The sequence below is a fragment of the Myotis nattereri genome (genome assembly GCF_964212035.1).
Source record: "Myotis nattereri genome assembly, chromosome: 3".
In the NCBI taxonomy this organism is placed as follows: Eukaryota; Metazoa; Chordata; class Mammalia; order Chiroptera; family Vespertilionidae; genus Myotis; species Myotis nattereri.
In genome coordinates this window covers 98,260,596-98,278,711 of record NC_138077.1, presented here as the reverse complement: position 1 = coordinate 98,278,711, position 18,116 = coordinate 98,260,596, and positions in this window count along the sequence as shown.

Here is an 18,116-nt window from a genome sequence, read left to right as displayed (position 1 = left end):
TTTTGCTTAAAGTGGTTTTTCCTTTCCTCTTAAAAATCCAATTTCTTTAATTAAGTCTTTAAGGCTGCAAGATCTAACTCCTTCCCTCATCACAAACACTATTCATTTTTTACTGTGTTGTATTTATATGGATAAATATAAATTTCTATTCTGCTAATAAAATTCTTTTTTCAACTCTGTGGCTTTACATAAACCACTTCCGGGGTCGCCACGCAGCCCTGGCCAATGTACTCAATGGGTAGAGTGTCAGCTCATGCACCAAAGGGTCTCAGGTTTGATTCCCTGTCAGGGGCATGCAACTGGGTTTCAGGTTAGATCCACAGCCCCAGATGGGGCACATGCTGGAGGCAACCAATTCATATGACACATCAATGCCCGCCTCTCTCTCTGCAACCCCTTCTTCCCTCCCTTCCACTCTCTCTAAAATCAATGGAAAATATACTTGGGGGAGGATTAACAAAACAAAAATTAGAAAAGTAAAATGTTATTTAATAATGTTAATAATGCTAACTGGCCAACACACTGGTGGCTCTGTGCCTTTGTGTCATCGTCTTGGATATGTCAATGAAGTAATAGGAAGGGCATTTCTTAAAGTCATCTCACACTGGGATATCTACCCATCTATTCACAAGATGACTGCAAACCACATAAATATATCCCATGTGACCTAAACTCAATTTGTCCTCAACTCAACTTCCTCTCACTAGATCCAAACACTGTCAATAACCACTAGAATTTGACTTAATAAGAGGGAAGGTCTAACAGAGGAAAATTTAAAGTAGAAAGAATCCATAATCTTAACAATTTATAGTTAAAATATCCCACTTCTGCAATTTTTTTACAAAGACATACAATCATGTGACCACCTCAATAAGGTCTCTTATGGTAGCATGAAAGAAGCCTGTATTAGTGATGGGTGCTCAAACTTAATCTTCCTTAGTTTCATAGTAATCAGACAATTAGTAGCAGGACTGGGACTAAAACCACACCTTCTTGTTTTTCACAAAATTCTAGTAATAGAGTAAAAAGGATAGTGGCAAAGGTATATGTATTTGTGTGTTTCCAGCTACCTAATGAAGGATCTAGTAACAAAACCTAAATAACGGTTTTTAATCCTAAAAAAATGTGAAAGTTAGCTGAAGTATACAAAGGTAGTTTGTATTCATCAGAAAAAAATACTCTATGGTTTATGGACAAATAAAGCTGTAATTGAATACAATATTATAAATTATACTAAGAAGGAAGGTTGGAACTTTTAGTTTAGTTTTGTTTTGGTTTGTAAATTAATTTGGCAGGAATATGCTTCTTGGGAAACCAGCCATGTTTTGGAACAATACTCAGGCTATGAATCATTGTCTGTTGACAAAATATCCAAAATGTGATATCATCTCATTAATAAATCCATGTACAGACAAGCATGGATGTCCCATTGCTCTCTATCTCCTTCCTCCCAAATCCTTTCATTCCTGCTGTCTTAAATGAAAGAATATCTCATTACAGACAATTGGTTATGTGCAATGATAAGAACCCATGAACAGAGGCCTGGGAAGAGCTATAGGAGGTAGGTTAGATACTAAAATAGGGATAAGAGTAGGAGAGCAGGGAGGAGACTAAACCCTTTAGCCATATGCAATGACCTGGAAAGGCTAAAGCAAAATCTTCAGTGTTCTGAAGTTCATGAACAGGATTAATGTCGATAATCCTCTAACACACAAGCTTCCACCTAAAATCAAATGAGTGCACAATCAGAGGCTCTATTCCAGAGCATTACAGAAGTGGACACTGAGGAACTTGTTCGCTCCACATTTGTGATGGCACTGGGAAAGATTATAGGCTTTCAGAGTATCACCTGCTGTAAGAATTTTATTGTAATTGAATGATGATTTTATATCATTCCTGGGAATTTGAGTGTTGTACAATCAGGCTCATTCTGCGTTTCTGTAATGTTAAATTGATAGCTGAGAAACACTCAAATGAAACAGAAGGAGGGTGACTTGGACATCCAGCTTTTATTAAGGATAAAAATTCTATCTTTATTTTCAAGGATAATCAGAGAATGCTGATTGTTCTAATTTTCTATTTACTTCTTCTTGACAATATACAGGGAGTTTTTTCCTTACTATGTCACTACAAACATGTGCTCAATTTTTGGTATGTGGAAAAAGCTCTGCTTGTTTGGTGTGTTTCCCATGTCTTACATTTCTTTTCCTTCCTATTACCTGCACATAAATTATCTAATATAAATAAATTGTATGAGTGATTGTTAAAGACTCTTATATTTTAAAAGGTAGAGATTAATCTGTAGATTTTATTTTATCTTTTAAAATTTCTGTCATCTAATGAACTATATTATGTACATTTGTTTCTATATGAATTGTAATGTTATTTCTATTACTAATTACCATATCGCTTATTTTAAAATGATGAACAATGCAATTGTTTAATTTAGTTATTTATATAATAGAGAGTTAAATAAATTAACTATAATGACATTTTTTTTCATTTAGTATTTCATGTCAGTACGTTAAGTCAGAATTGTATCTTTGTTACTTATTCTCTGGTGGTTTTTAAACAAAAAGAAAAGTAAATTTAAAACCAACCTGTGGGCAAGAGGCAATTTGTTGTAGGGAAAAGATCATCAGTGGGGAGATGTGGGGGCCAGAACTGGGTGCTGTATCCACAGGCTAAAGTGTCTGAAAGAAGCCTCACATTTTCTTATTTGCTTGTATTGCATTTTAACCTATTAATAATTAATGACCAATTAGATTATTTCTTTTCAGGTCTGCTAATTATGTAAAAGAGGCAATAATGACATGAATCCATAACAGTATCAAAAAGGCAACTACCCAAACATTTCAGCTGTGAGTGGTTGGATTCATGAACAGTGGCAAGAGTACACAAGCATTTCATAGTTGCCTGCAGAGCAACATGGTCAGATGATATGCAAGCAAACACAAGTGAGCAATAATATATCAAAACTGTGACAGGTTGTATTCTTGGTATGGAATTCTAGTCAGCCATGTCCCAGAATAAGAAATAAAGATGATATGGTCATGTACGAAAAGAAATTTGGCCAAAATAATCAGCAATGTATACAAATGGAACCACCTACTTCTCCCTGACCAGCTGTTCTCTTACTCAGTCTACAGAGCTCTGTAAAGACAGAGCCTAGGAGGCTTTCTCTAACTCTCCTTAATGACAATGACTCTCATTGCATGGACATAAATGCTGGAACAAAAAAGGCGGGAAGCAGGAGAAAAAGTCTGTGATTATGTTTCCCGAAGAAGTTTGAGTTTATGATCCTGACAAAATGGCCCATGTTACATGAGATATTGGTGGTAATGAATGCCAAAGTAGGGGCTGATTTATGGAATGAGAGATGAAGGGAACCATGGATTGCTGAGTAATAGACTCAATTAGATTCAGTAGGAAAATATACATGTAAAGATCACCTTTAGCATTTATGCATAACTCTTTAAGTTTATAAGACATTTTGATGGTTGATAAGGAGTTAAGGAAATGAGATACTAGGAAATTGTCCAAGGATAATTTGGGACCTAGAATGATGAAATAATTTAGAAATCTCAGTGAAGGTCTATATAAAAGTACACAGCAGTGTTCTAGGAAAACAGAAATGTCAATTAATATTCTAGTTTGAAACAGAGTTATAGACTATTAGAGGAATTTGACATAGGGTAGCTTCTGGTTCACTAATTTTTATGATCATAAATAGCTTTGGCCTATTTGGGGGTTAAATTGTATTTTCATAATCTATGTTATCAGCTCTAAATTAAAAAATAAAAACATTGTTTGTCTCATTCCTTGATTTTTTCCAACTGTAATAAATTGATGTGTCTAATTTAACTATTTGATTACCATGGAGGAATCCTAGCCGGTATTTAAAGCCATATTGGTTTCCTATGGATTTTTGTAATTTGAACAAATACATAATTTCTCTCTTGTGTTATCAATCCCACACAACTCTCTTAAATTTTTGAGCTTTTAAGTAAAGCTTCATGATTATTGTTTTGAGATTTAAATTAAAGCTATAATTTTTGACAATTATGTTTTTGTTTTCATTATGTAAAAATCTGTCAGCTTTGTTGACTAGAAGTGATTTGTAAAGCTGCATCCTCTAGTCTTCTATTTTTATTCATGCTTCTTGCCTCTAATCTCTCTGATTTATAAAAGCAATGATTATGAAACCCAGAAGAGAATAATTATGTTAAGTCTAAAAATAATGTCCACTCTCCCCTAAATATCTTGGTAAGTCTGAATCATTTTGTACTTTACAATGATGACATGTTGTTCTGATTTTTATATCATTTGCAACATTTGTTTAAAATAAAGATTCCAGAGCCCACCATAATCAATTTCCCATATAATTCTCAGGATGAGCTAAGTTTGGGAAAAATTACTTCATAAATCATTGTCTTACTCTATATACAAAGACAAAATAAATTAGTAGGATACATTTTTCATATGCAGACTGATGTTGAAGAATCTATTTTATAAATAGTGTATTTGGGGACTGATTTGCTTACAAAATTTACTCTAGGGATGAATCTTTTTGAGAATAAGTATCAATGGTATCTGTTACATAACTCTATTATCCACTGTGAACACTTTATTTTTTTTTTGTTTTTTTTTTTATATATTTTATTGATTTTTTACAGAGAGGAAGGGAGAGAGATAGAGAGCTAGAAACATCGATGAGAGAGAAACATCGATCAGCTGCCTCCTGCACATCTCCTACTGGGGATGTGCCCGCAACCCAGGTACATGCCCTTGACCGGAATCGAACCCGGGACCCTTCAGTCCACAGGCTGATGCTCTATCCACTGAGCCAAACCGGTTTTGGCCCACTGTGAACACTTTAATTTAAAATCTTTAGTAACTAGAAGTGTCCAGATGGTGAATGATTACAGCTATGAATTATAGTTGCACCAGCTCAGTATTGAGACAAGAACTGAAGGACAACATGCAGAAAGACATTTGACAACTTTCATGTAAAGAGGTTAATTAGAAAGTATAGTTGAAAATGTCCTGATGTCCTTTGGCTCAAATTAGATTAAGAGATTAGACTATAATCATATATATATATATATATATATATATATATATATATATATATATATACACATATACACACACACACACACACATATACACATATATACACATACATACATACTAGAGGCCCAGTGCATGAAATTCATGCATGGGTGCAGTCCCTAGGCTTGGCTGGTGATGAAAGTGCAAGCATCTGGCATGGAAGGGCAGGTCCCAGTTGACCTCTGGGCCCTGGGCAGCTCCTGGGCTTCTGGGCCCCTGCGCACCTCCCTCTGCCTGAGTCACAGCGCCTGAGTCCACATGTGGAGATGTGGTGAGCGTGGCCGGACACCACGGCCGGGGTGCAGCATGGGCCTCTGCATCACCCAGATGTGCTACACAGAAGCTGGGCAGGCAGCACACTTTCTCCCGGCTGGCCTTGCAGACCGGCTCCTGCACCCAGTCTCCTGGTTGAACTCTCGGTCAAACGACTGCCTGAGGGGACAATTTGCATATTAGGCTTTTATTATATAGGCTATATAAAATTGCATCAAGAGGTTTAATGAAAGGCTAAAACATGGTATCCTTATTTATTTTTTTGTGTATCTTTATTTATTTATTTATTTGTGTATCTCAAATAAATGTGTTTTTCTCAAGTTGAAGAATATAATATGGACTGCTTCTTGAGTTGGCTTCATCATACGTCATCATCCCTTGTCCACCCAAACCCCAAGATAATCTTAGAACAATACATGTTTGAAATGTTCAAGATATGTTGAGCTTAATCAGAACTTAGACAAATTGCTTACATTGATAAGCTCCCCAAAGTCCATATTTCTACTATTGGTTTCGTTTCTTTCTCTAGCACTTTCCTATTTTTTACTGCAAACTCTCCCCTAACCCCCAAAACTTGAGCTAACATATTTATAAATGCAAAAGTGAAGAGTAGATTCTCTCAAAAATATGTCTACAACAAGTGGACTAGCAGCCAGTACCACACCCAGTTTAGTACATGGGACTACTTTTTTCTTCTCAATGAAATAAAACTTTGCTGTGGCAGGCAGTAGAAAGGTTAAAAGGCTTATGGATGGCAGTGGTTTCAGGCAATAAAATCAATAGAAAGTAAGACTCCCTTAAATTTGGAAAATGTCTGTCTATCAACATGGGCTTTTAGAGCCTAAATTTATTTTAATAAAAGCAGTGTCTACTGTATGTCGGTCACTGTTCTAAGTACTTAATAAATAGCAACATTCAATTCTAAGAACAAGCCTATGTAGTAAGTAACATTACTACCATCCTTATTTTACAAATAAGGCAGAAAGACTTAAGAAAGTTGATCAGCCTGGCCCGTGTATCTGTGGTTGAGCATCAACCCATGAACCAATAGATCATGGGATTTGATTTCCAGTCAGGGCACATGCCTGGGTTGCAGACTTAATCTCCATTGGACAACAGATCAATGATTCTTTCTTATTATTGATGTTTCCATCTCTCTCTACCTGTCCCTTCCTTTCTCTGAAATCAATATATATATATATATATATATATATATATATATATATATATATAAATTAAAAAAATAAAACAGGTGTCCAGAATAACAGAGTGACTAAGTAACAGAGCCAGGATTTGGCCCCAGGAAAAAATGGCTTCCAGTCTGAGCTTTTACAGTCACAAAATGCTGCCTCTCATGAGATTATTCAGTTCCACACAGACTTAATGGCACAGATCTTCCACCTGTCCATAGAGGTGACATTTCACCAGGGGTGAATGTCCTTCTATAAGCTCAAGGTATGCTCAAGATATCAGGTCACTGAGTAAAATATGATGCACACCCCCATCTTTCCCCTCTACACAGCATGAAACCACACACCGGCTGCAGATCATGTCATGATGATTCTCTTTCTCCACAAACTTCTTTTAAGAAAAATCACATGCTGAAAGAGAAAATTTCCCAAGTCACAAATCAACCAGCTAACCTTTAAGAAGGCTGTCATAATAGGGACTTTATGGCTGTCTAGAGCATACTATAAAAGTCCTCATTATGATCAATTTTGTGGGTTTTGAAGGAAAATTAGAACAGGGGCTCACCAATAGCCATCTAGTTCCTGCTGAAATTAGTACTTGTTACTACTTCTTCTGCCATATGATCCCTTCCTTCAGATATAAATTTACTTGCCACAATCCAAGAGCATGGTTTTCTTACCATTTAAGGTCTTGGCCCCGTTTGATAAACAGATAAAAAGTATAGATCCTCTCTCCAGAAAGAAGCACATTGAGTGCAAAATTTTTCTGCAATGTTTATAGACACCACTCCCACCCCTTGTCATGTTCAGTAATGAAACCCTTGAGTGCCATGAACTTGCAGTTAGACATTTTCACTCCAGCAAAATTAGGGAATGTCTCTTTAGGTTGTAATTGCAATTTGAAGACTTTTTTTATATATAACTTTTTACTTCTTTTGTCAAGATGTCATTGACCACTGGTGACTCTAGAGATAAATTTCAATAAAGGTGTTTTTGTTCTTTCTCAGAAAGTTACTTTAAACTAATCGCTCTCTCTCTTTCTCTAAATCATCTGAATATCACAATCTATATGAAGTGATAGAATACTATATATAAAAAATGACTTATTTGGAATTGAGTGTGAAATGGCAAAATAATTAAATATCTAAGTTGCTGTACCTAGAGAAGATAGTTTTCAAGAAGCATATGGGTTTGCCCAATAAGATATCAGTTTTTAACTCAAACTATGAAAGGTCCTTTTCTCTCCAGAAAGAAGAAAAATTAAATATATGTTCAATCGCTAACTATGGCGAACATTGAAAACAAATTGGAAATTGGACTGAAAGAGCTCATATTAAGACATTGCCCTAATTTAAAAAAATTGTATTGAGCACTTAAAGTATATGTATATTAGTACAAGAGCTTCAGTATGATGCAAAATAAAGTAGCCATTAGGTTGGATAACTTGCTTCTGTTATGTATTTCCAAGGAAACCTATGCTTGGTTTATCATTATATTTATGCATCCTTATGGTTTTGTTGTTCAGTTGTGTGACTTTCCTTCTAAGCCAGAAGATTCAAGGAAGTAAAGATCACCATATCACCTTAATGCCTGCCGAATACTGCTTATAGTTTTTACTAGAGAATAAATACTTTAATCAGTAATACTAATAAAAATAGATTCTACGTAAGTACCAAGCACTGTACTAAGTCCATTCTCATATATGACTTATAATTGCAATATCCATGACAATGTTTTGGTAATTTGAAGTAAATATAGTAATAAATAGAAGATCTATGCATTAATACATATCTGTTGACTGAATAAATGCATTGATGCATTTTTCACAATTTATAGCAATTTAACTTAGTGATGCTACTGTAATTTAAATAAATTCTAGACAATAATTCTTTTGCAATTAATAATGGGGATCCATATATGAAAGCTATATAAGTAAACCTATGGCTGTTGCACAAGACAAACATGAAAGATAAACTAAGTAAAACAGAATGTAAGAAAAGAAATTCAGTCTGATTAATCTAAAGCAGAGATTATTCTCTTGGACATATCTTGCTATGTATTATCACCATTTTCTTGGTGATGAAATGAAAAGATTACATAAAATCACCTGGATATCATCTATATTTTAGGCAAATAATGTTTGCTTTGGTTAATTACATCATAAATTATACCCATTTCCCAATCTAAAACAAGTATATCTGTTCATAACCAATCTCCTGATTGTTTTTATAATCTCAAGTTAAGAAAATTCTCTATAAAAAAACAAAAACAAAAAAATTGATTAAAAATAGGCAGAGAATCTGAAGAGACATTTTTCCAAAGAAGACATATAGATGGCCTGCAGGTACATAAAAAGGTACTCACATCACTAATCATCAGGGAAATGTAAATCAAAGTCACAGTGAAACATCTCCATACACCTGCTAGAATGGCTATTCTGAAAACAAGAAATAGCAAGTGTTGCTGAGGATAGAGAGAAAAAGAGAACCCTTGTGCACTGTTTTTAGGAATGTAAATTAGTGCAGCCATGTCATATGGTTCTGGTGAAGACCATCCCATCTATAATATTTTGGTCCTGGTGGAGACCATCCCATCCATAATACATCTGAGCACTTATGTGAATAAAATGAAAACATTAAATTGAAAAGATAAATGCACATCTATGTTCATTGCAGCATAATTTACAATAGCCAAGATATGGAAACAACCTAAGCACCATGAATGAATAAAGAAAAATGTTTATACACACACAAAAAACACACACGTGCACACGCCAATGCAATATTATTTAGCCATTAGTAAGAAAGAAAACCTGCCATTTGCCACAACATGGATGGAATGTGAAGATATACGCTAAAGAAAATAAGTCAGGTAGAGAGAGACAAATACCATAAGATCTATACTATATGTGCAAGCAAATAAAATACAAAGCTCATAGATAGAAGAGATTGGTAGTTGGGTGAAATGGGTGAAGATGGTTAAAAAGTACAAACCTACCGTTATAAAATAAATGTCATGGGGAGGTTAAAAAGAAAAGAAACTGATTTGTGCGTAATTATAAATGAATATTGGAATAGGATGGACTCAATTATTGCACTGGGTTTCTGGGCCTTGAATGAATAGAAGTGAGTACTTATTCCAAGTGCTGCCTTAGGCACATTTATTTCAGGTTATCTGTGCCGTATAGTACACAATTTAGAAGCTATATAGAATGTTCTTACACCTAGAAGAGGCCATCAAATATTTTACCATTGTTCTATTCATCATAAAGATATACACATCTGCTAACCTGCTTTATTTTTTCTCACATCAGAAGCTGTTAGGAGATATATTTTTCTTAGGCAGTTGTCTTCTTGTAGACCTATCAATTCTTTTGATTTGAAATTTAAAACCTAAATATAAGAGAAATATAATTAAGTATTCTTCAGGTAGCTCTATAAATAATCATGCAAAATGTAAATGTCAAAGAGAGGTGTTTCCACTTTCAGCACTTAATGTTAACCCAAACCTCCTACTATAATGACATTCGTTCAGTTGCTCCACTTGCCCTGTCTCTGATCCTCTGACTCTTTTTTTATCTTCTAAAACGCTGATTACATAATGGAAGTGTAGCTTTCTCTCCATCTGCTGACAGCATCATTGCAATTCCAAAACCCCACCATGATGTTGAGCCACGAAAGAGAAGGGAGACAGCCAGCCACATTACAGAAACAAAATTGACTTCTGAGATCAATAGAAATTATAATTAAGCTGTACATAGTTATCCCTGTTAGAGCTTTCCATTTTGCAAATAGTTAAATGATGACTTAGCAATACAACTTTCACTTCATCAACGTCTCTGTGGAAATTGGAAATTACAGTATGTGATACAATTAAAATGTATATCCACAACCACTCAGAATAATCATGGCTAATTAGAAATTATGAATCATTAAAATGACAAGGTTTTCTGTCAGTATGTGTGCACAGCACATTCATGACTTCTAACTTCCCAATCCAATCTCAGTGAATCTAAGGAGGTACATTTGTTTCAATATTTCTATTAAGCCCCTCCATTAAGTAAATTACCATTACAACCAAAGTTTAAAGGTTATCTGGGCTAGCAAACTACTCAACATAGCTAATACATATAATTAGCTGTGGTGAGATTCCACATTAAACTTTTCCACTGCTATTTAGTAAATTTTCTAAAATAAATCATTTATTCAGGCTTATCAAGATTGCTGCAGTGCTCCTGATGGGATTTAGGATGTATTTATCATAATAAAATCCTAATGTATACTTTTTTTTGTATACATCATTAATTTTAAGGCTGCTTGAAAAGGCATCCAAATATTTAAATTCAGTATTTCTGAGACAATGTTTGTGATATTCTCTGGGAAAAATGGAAGTATAAAAGAAGAAAAGAAAAACAAGAAGAATTGAATTAAAACTGATTTTTCAGGGACAATTTCAAATCATTTGTTGTTTTTTTACAAAAAATTTCAGAATAAACTTAAAGGAAAAAATAATTTCTATAAAATGTTTATGTTCACATAGGCTAGATTTAAGCAATATTCTCAGAGGACTTCAATGGTCCAGTTTTTATATTAAATTCTCCATATATGAGAGAGATTAAGGCAAAGAATTTGAGGAAGTTAATCACAGATAGGTCTTCTCTTCAATTGCCAACAGATTCCACATGTTCTACTGTCTCAGTCAAGCCAGGGTACCGGCAGAGACCATGCTGGTGCAGCTCCTTTTAAAGATGGGACCATTGAAGCAGAGGGAAAATTATTTGAAGGGAAATGATGAACCTAGACCTGCTCTCTCAGAAGAAACTGCTGACAGTTCCAAATCATAATCCAAAGAAAAGCTTCAGATACCTCCCTCCGTCAAGAGCAGTAAACATACTCGGAAGACTAGGTAAAATATAGTTCTAGAAATCTCCAACTTGAGTAGAAAACACCAAATGTAATACTACAAAGTTTTAAGAAACTAGTGGGTAGTGAGATTGGGACTAAGTGCACGAAATGGCTGGTGCTAATTTTCACTTACATGTGTATGTTTCTAATTATTATTGTATCCATACATACAGACAAAATACCATTGCTAATGAATAAAATATTACCCAGTTGGTACACAATTGATGCTGCCATAATTAAGCTGTTGTCTCTCAGTCAAATCCACCCTTTCAATCTCTTCTTTGTGATGCTGAGGATGGGACTCTATAAACTTCATTCTGCTTTGCTGGCAGGAAGCTTGTTAGGCTCTGCCAGTAGGAGTCACTAGAAGGAGACTGGAAGGCTCAAGGAAGAAGAAAGAAGTCACTCCACATTGCTATGTATAATTTTTCTTTCATTGTTACTTTAGCAATTGGTCTTCACCCTTGGAGTGGCATCTGGCACACCTACTTCCAGTTTATATTTCCACATCCAAAGAATAAGCCACATTGTGGCTGCTCCTACACACCAGCACCTGGGGGGCAGGGGGGGGGGGCGGGAAGCACTCCCTTCCCAAAGAGTAGGCTCCCAGCAATGCAGAAACCCCTGCCAACCTTCTCCTAACCTCTCTTTTGGGAGGATGCCTGAGACACAGAGTTGCTAGGGGCTTTTAGAAGATACCAACCCTGATACACTTTAGTGTTGCATTTATCTGTCTGGTCTTCCAAAGCCTGTTTAATTAATTCTGTATCTGAAATTCTCTCTGTTAAAATAACTGGTGTCATTTTCTGACTAGACCCTGACTAATAAAGAAGTAAACAACTCTTTTAATATTGACGTGTGCAGATTCTGTAATTCATGATTCTGGCTTAGTGAACATAAACTGTTTGTCCAGTGCCCTTTACTTTGAAAACCCCCCGCCCCCTTCATAATACTTTGGTCTTGATGAAAACCACCCTATCAATAATACTTTGGTCCTCGTGAGGGTGGTGTTATCAAAGATGTGTCCTGTCCTCATTACAGCCTTGAAATCAGGACCAAGGTTGACCAATCAGATCTCTCTAATCTTTTACTACAAAGATTGGTTTAGGGATAGGCATAAGATGTAGTTTGACCAATCACAGTATTCCCTGGGCTTTTTAAAAAATAGAGTTGGTGACGTTATAGTCATGTGAGGAATAGAAATTGTGGAAACTAGCTTTCAACTTACCTGCTTGCATGAAATTTCCATATATGGTAAATGGAAATGAGATAACCAAGAGCGAAATCCAGATCAAGAGAGAGAGAGAGAAAGAGATAGAGAAAAAAATGAATTTCATTTGAAAAATTAGATTCAATCATTAGGCCACTGGACCTCCTGAGAAATGTCTATAACTTGAAAACAGAAGTTGTTTGTATGGTGGGAATGCAGACTGGTGCATCCACTGTGGAGAACAGTATGGAGTTTCCTCAAAAAATTAAAAATGGAACTCCCATTTAACCCAGTAATTCCACTTCTTGGAATATATCCCAAGAAACTAGAAACACCAATCAGAAAGAATATATGCACCCCTATGTTCATAACAGCACAATTTACAATAGCTAAGATTTGGAAACAGCCTACTGCCCATCAGCAAATGAGTGAATTAACAAACAATGGTGCATCTACACAATGGACTACTACACTGCTGTAAAAAAGAAAGACCTCTTACCATTCATAACAGGATGGATCGGGAGAGAATTATGCTAAGTGAAATAAGCCAGTCATAGAAAGATAAATACCACATGATCTCACTCATTTGTGGAAAATAATGAACAACTTAAACTGATGAACAAAAAGAGATCCAAACATAGAAGCACTGAACAGACCATCCAACCTCAGAGGTAATGCAGGGGCAGGTGGGAGGGGGGTAATGGAGCAACCAAAGGACTTGTATGCATGCATATAAGCATAACCAATGGACATAGACAGTAGGGGAGTGAGAGCATGTGCTGGGGGGTAAGAGTGGCCAGGGAGAGGTCAATGGGGAGAAAAGGAGACATAAAAAATGCTTAAATCTGCAGTATCCATCAGCAAGGCTCACAGCAAAGCCATTGGTGTGAATTCTAAAAGCCTTCAATGGACTGCAGTAAAATGACTTGCACATCCTATCTAATAAAGAGGGAATATGTTAATTTACCCTCACGCTGTTGCAAAAATGGCAGCACCCACAGCCAATAAGGAGGGAATATGCTAATTGGCTGTCACACCCTAAAACAGGGGTGGGCAAACTTTTTGGCTTGAAGGCCACAATGGGTTCTTAAACTGGACCAGAGGGCCGGAACAAAAGCATGGATGGAGTGTTTGTGTGAACTAATATAAATTCACAGTAAACATCATTACATAAAAGAGTACGGTCTCTTTTTTTTTTAGTTTTATTCATTTCAAACGGGCCGGATCCGGCCAGCGGGCCGTAGTTTGCCCACGGCTGCCCTAAAAGATGGCAGTGCCTATAGCCACAAGATGGCGGCGCCCAGTCCCTTCAGCCCCGCTGGGGTGGCAGGCACACGACACAGCCAAGCCCACCCCCAGGCGGGTCCGGCTGCTCTGTGCATCTGCTTCAGGAGTCCCCAGTCCCCTCAGACCCCCACATCACCCAGGGCCAGCTCAAGGTGCAGGCAAGCCTCAGATGTCGGCTGCCCAGCCACCCAGGGCCACCCAAGGCTTGTGCTGCTGGCAGTGGCAGCAGCAGAGGTGTGATGGGGACGTTGCCTGCTCCTGTCTCCTCCTTCCCCTAAGGGCTCCTGGACTGTGAGAGGGGGCAGGACAGGCTGAGGGACCTCTCCCCGCTCCAGTGCATGAATTTTGATGCACCAGGCCTTTAGTATCTTTATAAATAATAAACATTTAAATATGAAGTATTGCCAATCTTTTTTTTATCCAGCATAGCAAATAACAGTAATATCTTTAAAAAACATTAATTCATATTTTGAAGTCGTAACTGCCAATGTGACTATATCTAGACATAGGATCTTTAGAAGGTAATTAAGTTTGTGTGAGGTTATGGAGTAGAGCTCCTATCCAACAGAAATGTAGCCTTATAAATGGAGAGACACCTGGGAAGTTTGAGTGTTTTGTGTATGTGTATATATAATATGTTTTCAAGTTGAACAAGATTCAAGCACATTCTACAGGCTAAAATCTCATTTTAGAAGAGAAAATAAAGGAAATAATTTTGTTGGATATAATTGAGATACTATTGGATTATACAAAATATTTATGTGTAGTTAGAAAAATAACAAACTAGCATGAAATTATAAAATGATCTCTTCTATATATTTACATGTGCATAAATTTTATTATACTTGAAAACATGTCAGAGTATATATAGAACTATAAACTAATACCATTAGAATAATTTATTAATTATTTTATGTAACCACTTACTGAGTTCACACTATGGGCAAGAAATAAACTATTATGTCAGTATAATCTCAATGAGTTCATGGAAGCCAAAGAAGGAGACTTTCAAGCTGATAAAAAGTCAAATGTCAAATGCCATAGAAGAACATGAAAAGAGGATGTTAACATGACAAATGAATTTGGCATGTAGGTCACAGATGACATTTGCCTAAATGTTTCCTTTGAAAAGTGATATAGGAAGCCTGACTTCATTCTCCACCAGTGGATAGGAGGAAAGGAAAAGAAGGAATTGCATGATGACATACACAACTTCAAGCATTTTAGCCTTGAAAACACGTAGACATTAAGAGACACAAGGGAAGTTTGAGTGTTGTGTGTGTGTGTGTATGTGTATGTGTGTGTGTATAATATGTATTTCAAGTTGAAGAAGATTTAAGCATATTCTACAGATTATTTATTTTCTTTTTTATTTAGTTTTTTATATTTTTTTCATTTTTATTTTTCAATTATAGTTGAAATACAATATAATATTACTTTCAGGTTTACAACCCAGTGATTAGACACTATATAACTTACTAAGTGATCATCCTTGTAAATCTCATATCCATCTGACATGATACATAGTTATTAAAATATTACTGACTATATTCCTTATGCTGTACTTTACAGTCCCATAACTATTCTGTAACTACCAATTTGTACTTCTTATTTTTTAATCATCACCCGAGGTTATTTTTTTTACTGATTTTCTGAGAGAGGGAAAGACAGAGAGAAACGCCGATGTGAGAGAAACACATTGATTTCTTGCCTCCTGCATGAGCTCTGACCAGGGCCCGGGCCAGAGAGGAGCCTGCAACCTAGGTACATGCCCTTAGTTGGAAGTGAACCCGGAACCCTTGGGTCCACAGGCCGATGCTCTATCCACCGAGCCAAATCGGCTAGGGCTATACTTCTTAATCGCTTCAACTTTTTCACCCATCCTGCAACCCAGCTCCCATCTGGCAACCATCAAAATGTTTTCTGTATCTATGAGTGTGTTTCTGTTCTGCTTGTTTATTTATTTTGTGTGTTTTTTGTAGAATCAATTGTTGATAGAAAAGTATTTATTGCCTTTTTATTGTTCATATATTTAATCTTTTTTTTTTTCTCCTTTTTAAATAAGACGCTTTAGTATTTTGTGTAATACTAGTTCGGTGGTGATGAATTTTTTTAGCATTTTCTTGTCTGGGAAGATCATTATATATCCTACGATAACTTTGTTGGATAATCTTGGTTATACTAGTAGGTCCCTGTTTATCATCACTTTGAATATTTCTTGTCACTCCCTTCTGGCCTGCAAAGTTTTAGTTGAGAATTCATCTGACAGTTTTATGGGAGTGCCCTTGTAGATAACTAACTGCTTTTCTCTTGCTTCTTTTTGTCTTGACCCTTTGGCATTTTAATTATTATATGTCTTGGTTTAGGCCTCTTTGGGTTCATCTTGTTTGGAACTTTCTGGGCCTTCTGGACTCATATGTCTATTTCCTTCACCAGGTTAGGGAAGTTTACATCATTATTTTTTCAAATAGTTTTCAATTTCTTGCTCTCTCTCTCTCTCTCTCTCTCTCTCTCTCTCTCTCTCTCTTTCTCTCCCTCCTCATTCTGGCACCCCCATTATGCAAATACTGGTACGCTTGAAATTGTCCCAGAGGCTCTTTATACTATACTCATTTTTTAATTCTTTTTTCACTTTACTGTTCTGACTGGGTGTTTTCTACCTATATTCCAGGTCACTTATGTGATTCTTGGCTTCATCTACTCTACTATTGATTCCTTGTAAAATATTCTTCATTTTAGTTAGTTTATTCTTCATTTCTGATTGGTTCTTTGTTATGCTGTTGAGGTTCTCAATAAGTTGATATACTTTTCTCCTAAATTCATTGACTATCCTTATAACCAGTGGTTTGAACCATGCTTCTAGGAAATTGCTTAGCACCATTTTTTTTTCTTTTTCTGAAATTTTGTTCTGTTCTTTTATTTGAGACATCGGTCTTTGTCTCCTCCTTTTGGTAGCCACCCTGGGCTTGTTCCTAGGTATTAGATCTGCTACATCTCCCTGGATAGAGTGACCTAATTTAGAAGGTGTCCTTAGGGGTCCAGTGACACAGCCCCCCCCATTCATCTGAGATGGGCACTCCAACTGCACCCCTCTCCACTGCCACATGAGCTGCATACATCCTTCTATTGAAGTTGAGCCTTGTTTACAGTTGGAATATTGATGGGAAGGATTGCCTCCCAGGGTGATTGGCTGCAAGGACTGGCTGTGACCTACATGGACGGTCAGCTGTACAGAGGCTCACCACACAGAGCAGGGCTTGCTTCACTGGGGCTCTGATGCCTGCTTAGTTTGCTCCTTGAATGTTACACTTGTGGAGGTGGTTGAGTGGTGACTTAACAAGTTGTCCACCAGCAATGCTGGCTGTAGGGCCTCCTGGGAGGTGCAGGCCAAGATCAGCTACAACTTTTACTCTGCCTGGGGCCAACCTGCATGAGCTACAAAGCAATCTGCAGATGGCTGCTACTTTTGCTGGGTTTGGAGGTGTTTTAGAGAGGCCAAGTGGTGAACCAAGGTTGGCTGATGCTGGTGCCATGCCTGGGGCTACTTAGCAAGAGGTATGAGGCACGCTGAGGCTAGATGCTTCATGTTTGAGAAATTTTAGGAAAGTCTGAATCATGCCCATGAGAGGCCATTTGTATGGAAAAGCCACTGGAAATAGGTTGGGTAGGTATAGGGCTGGAACACCTTGATCCTCAGGGGACACAACCACAACCTATATGTCCCTCCTGATTTTTATCTGCCACTCTTGGGTATGAGATCAGCCTGCTCTGCGTCTCTGACCCTCCTACCAGTCTCAATGTGGCTTTTTCTTTAATTCCCTAGTTGTAGGACCTCCATTCAGCTATATTTCAGGCAGTTCTGAATGATGGTTGTTCTGTAGGTTAGTTGTAATTTTTATGTGTTTGTGGGAAGATGTGAGTACAGTATTGTGTTTACCTCCACTGCCATCTTGACCGAAAGCTCCTCTTTATTTTTATTAATAATGTTTAATGCAAGGATGGGTTTTTGTTTGTAAAAATATTTTTTATGTATATTACTAGCTGTAACATTTATATAACTCTAACATATTTTACTATTAAGTGTTAATGACTTAGGTACTAGATCTCCCTGATGTCTACTACAACCAACCTACTAAT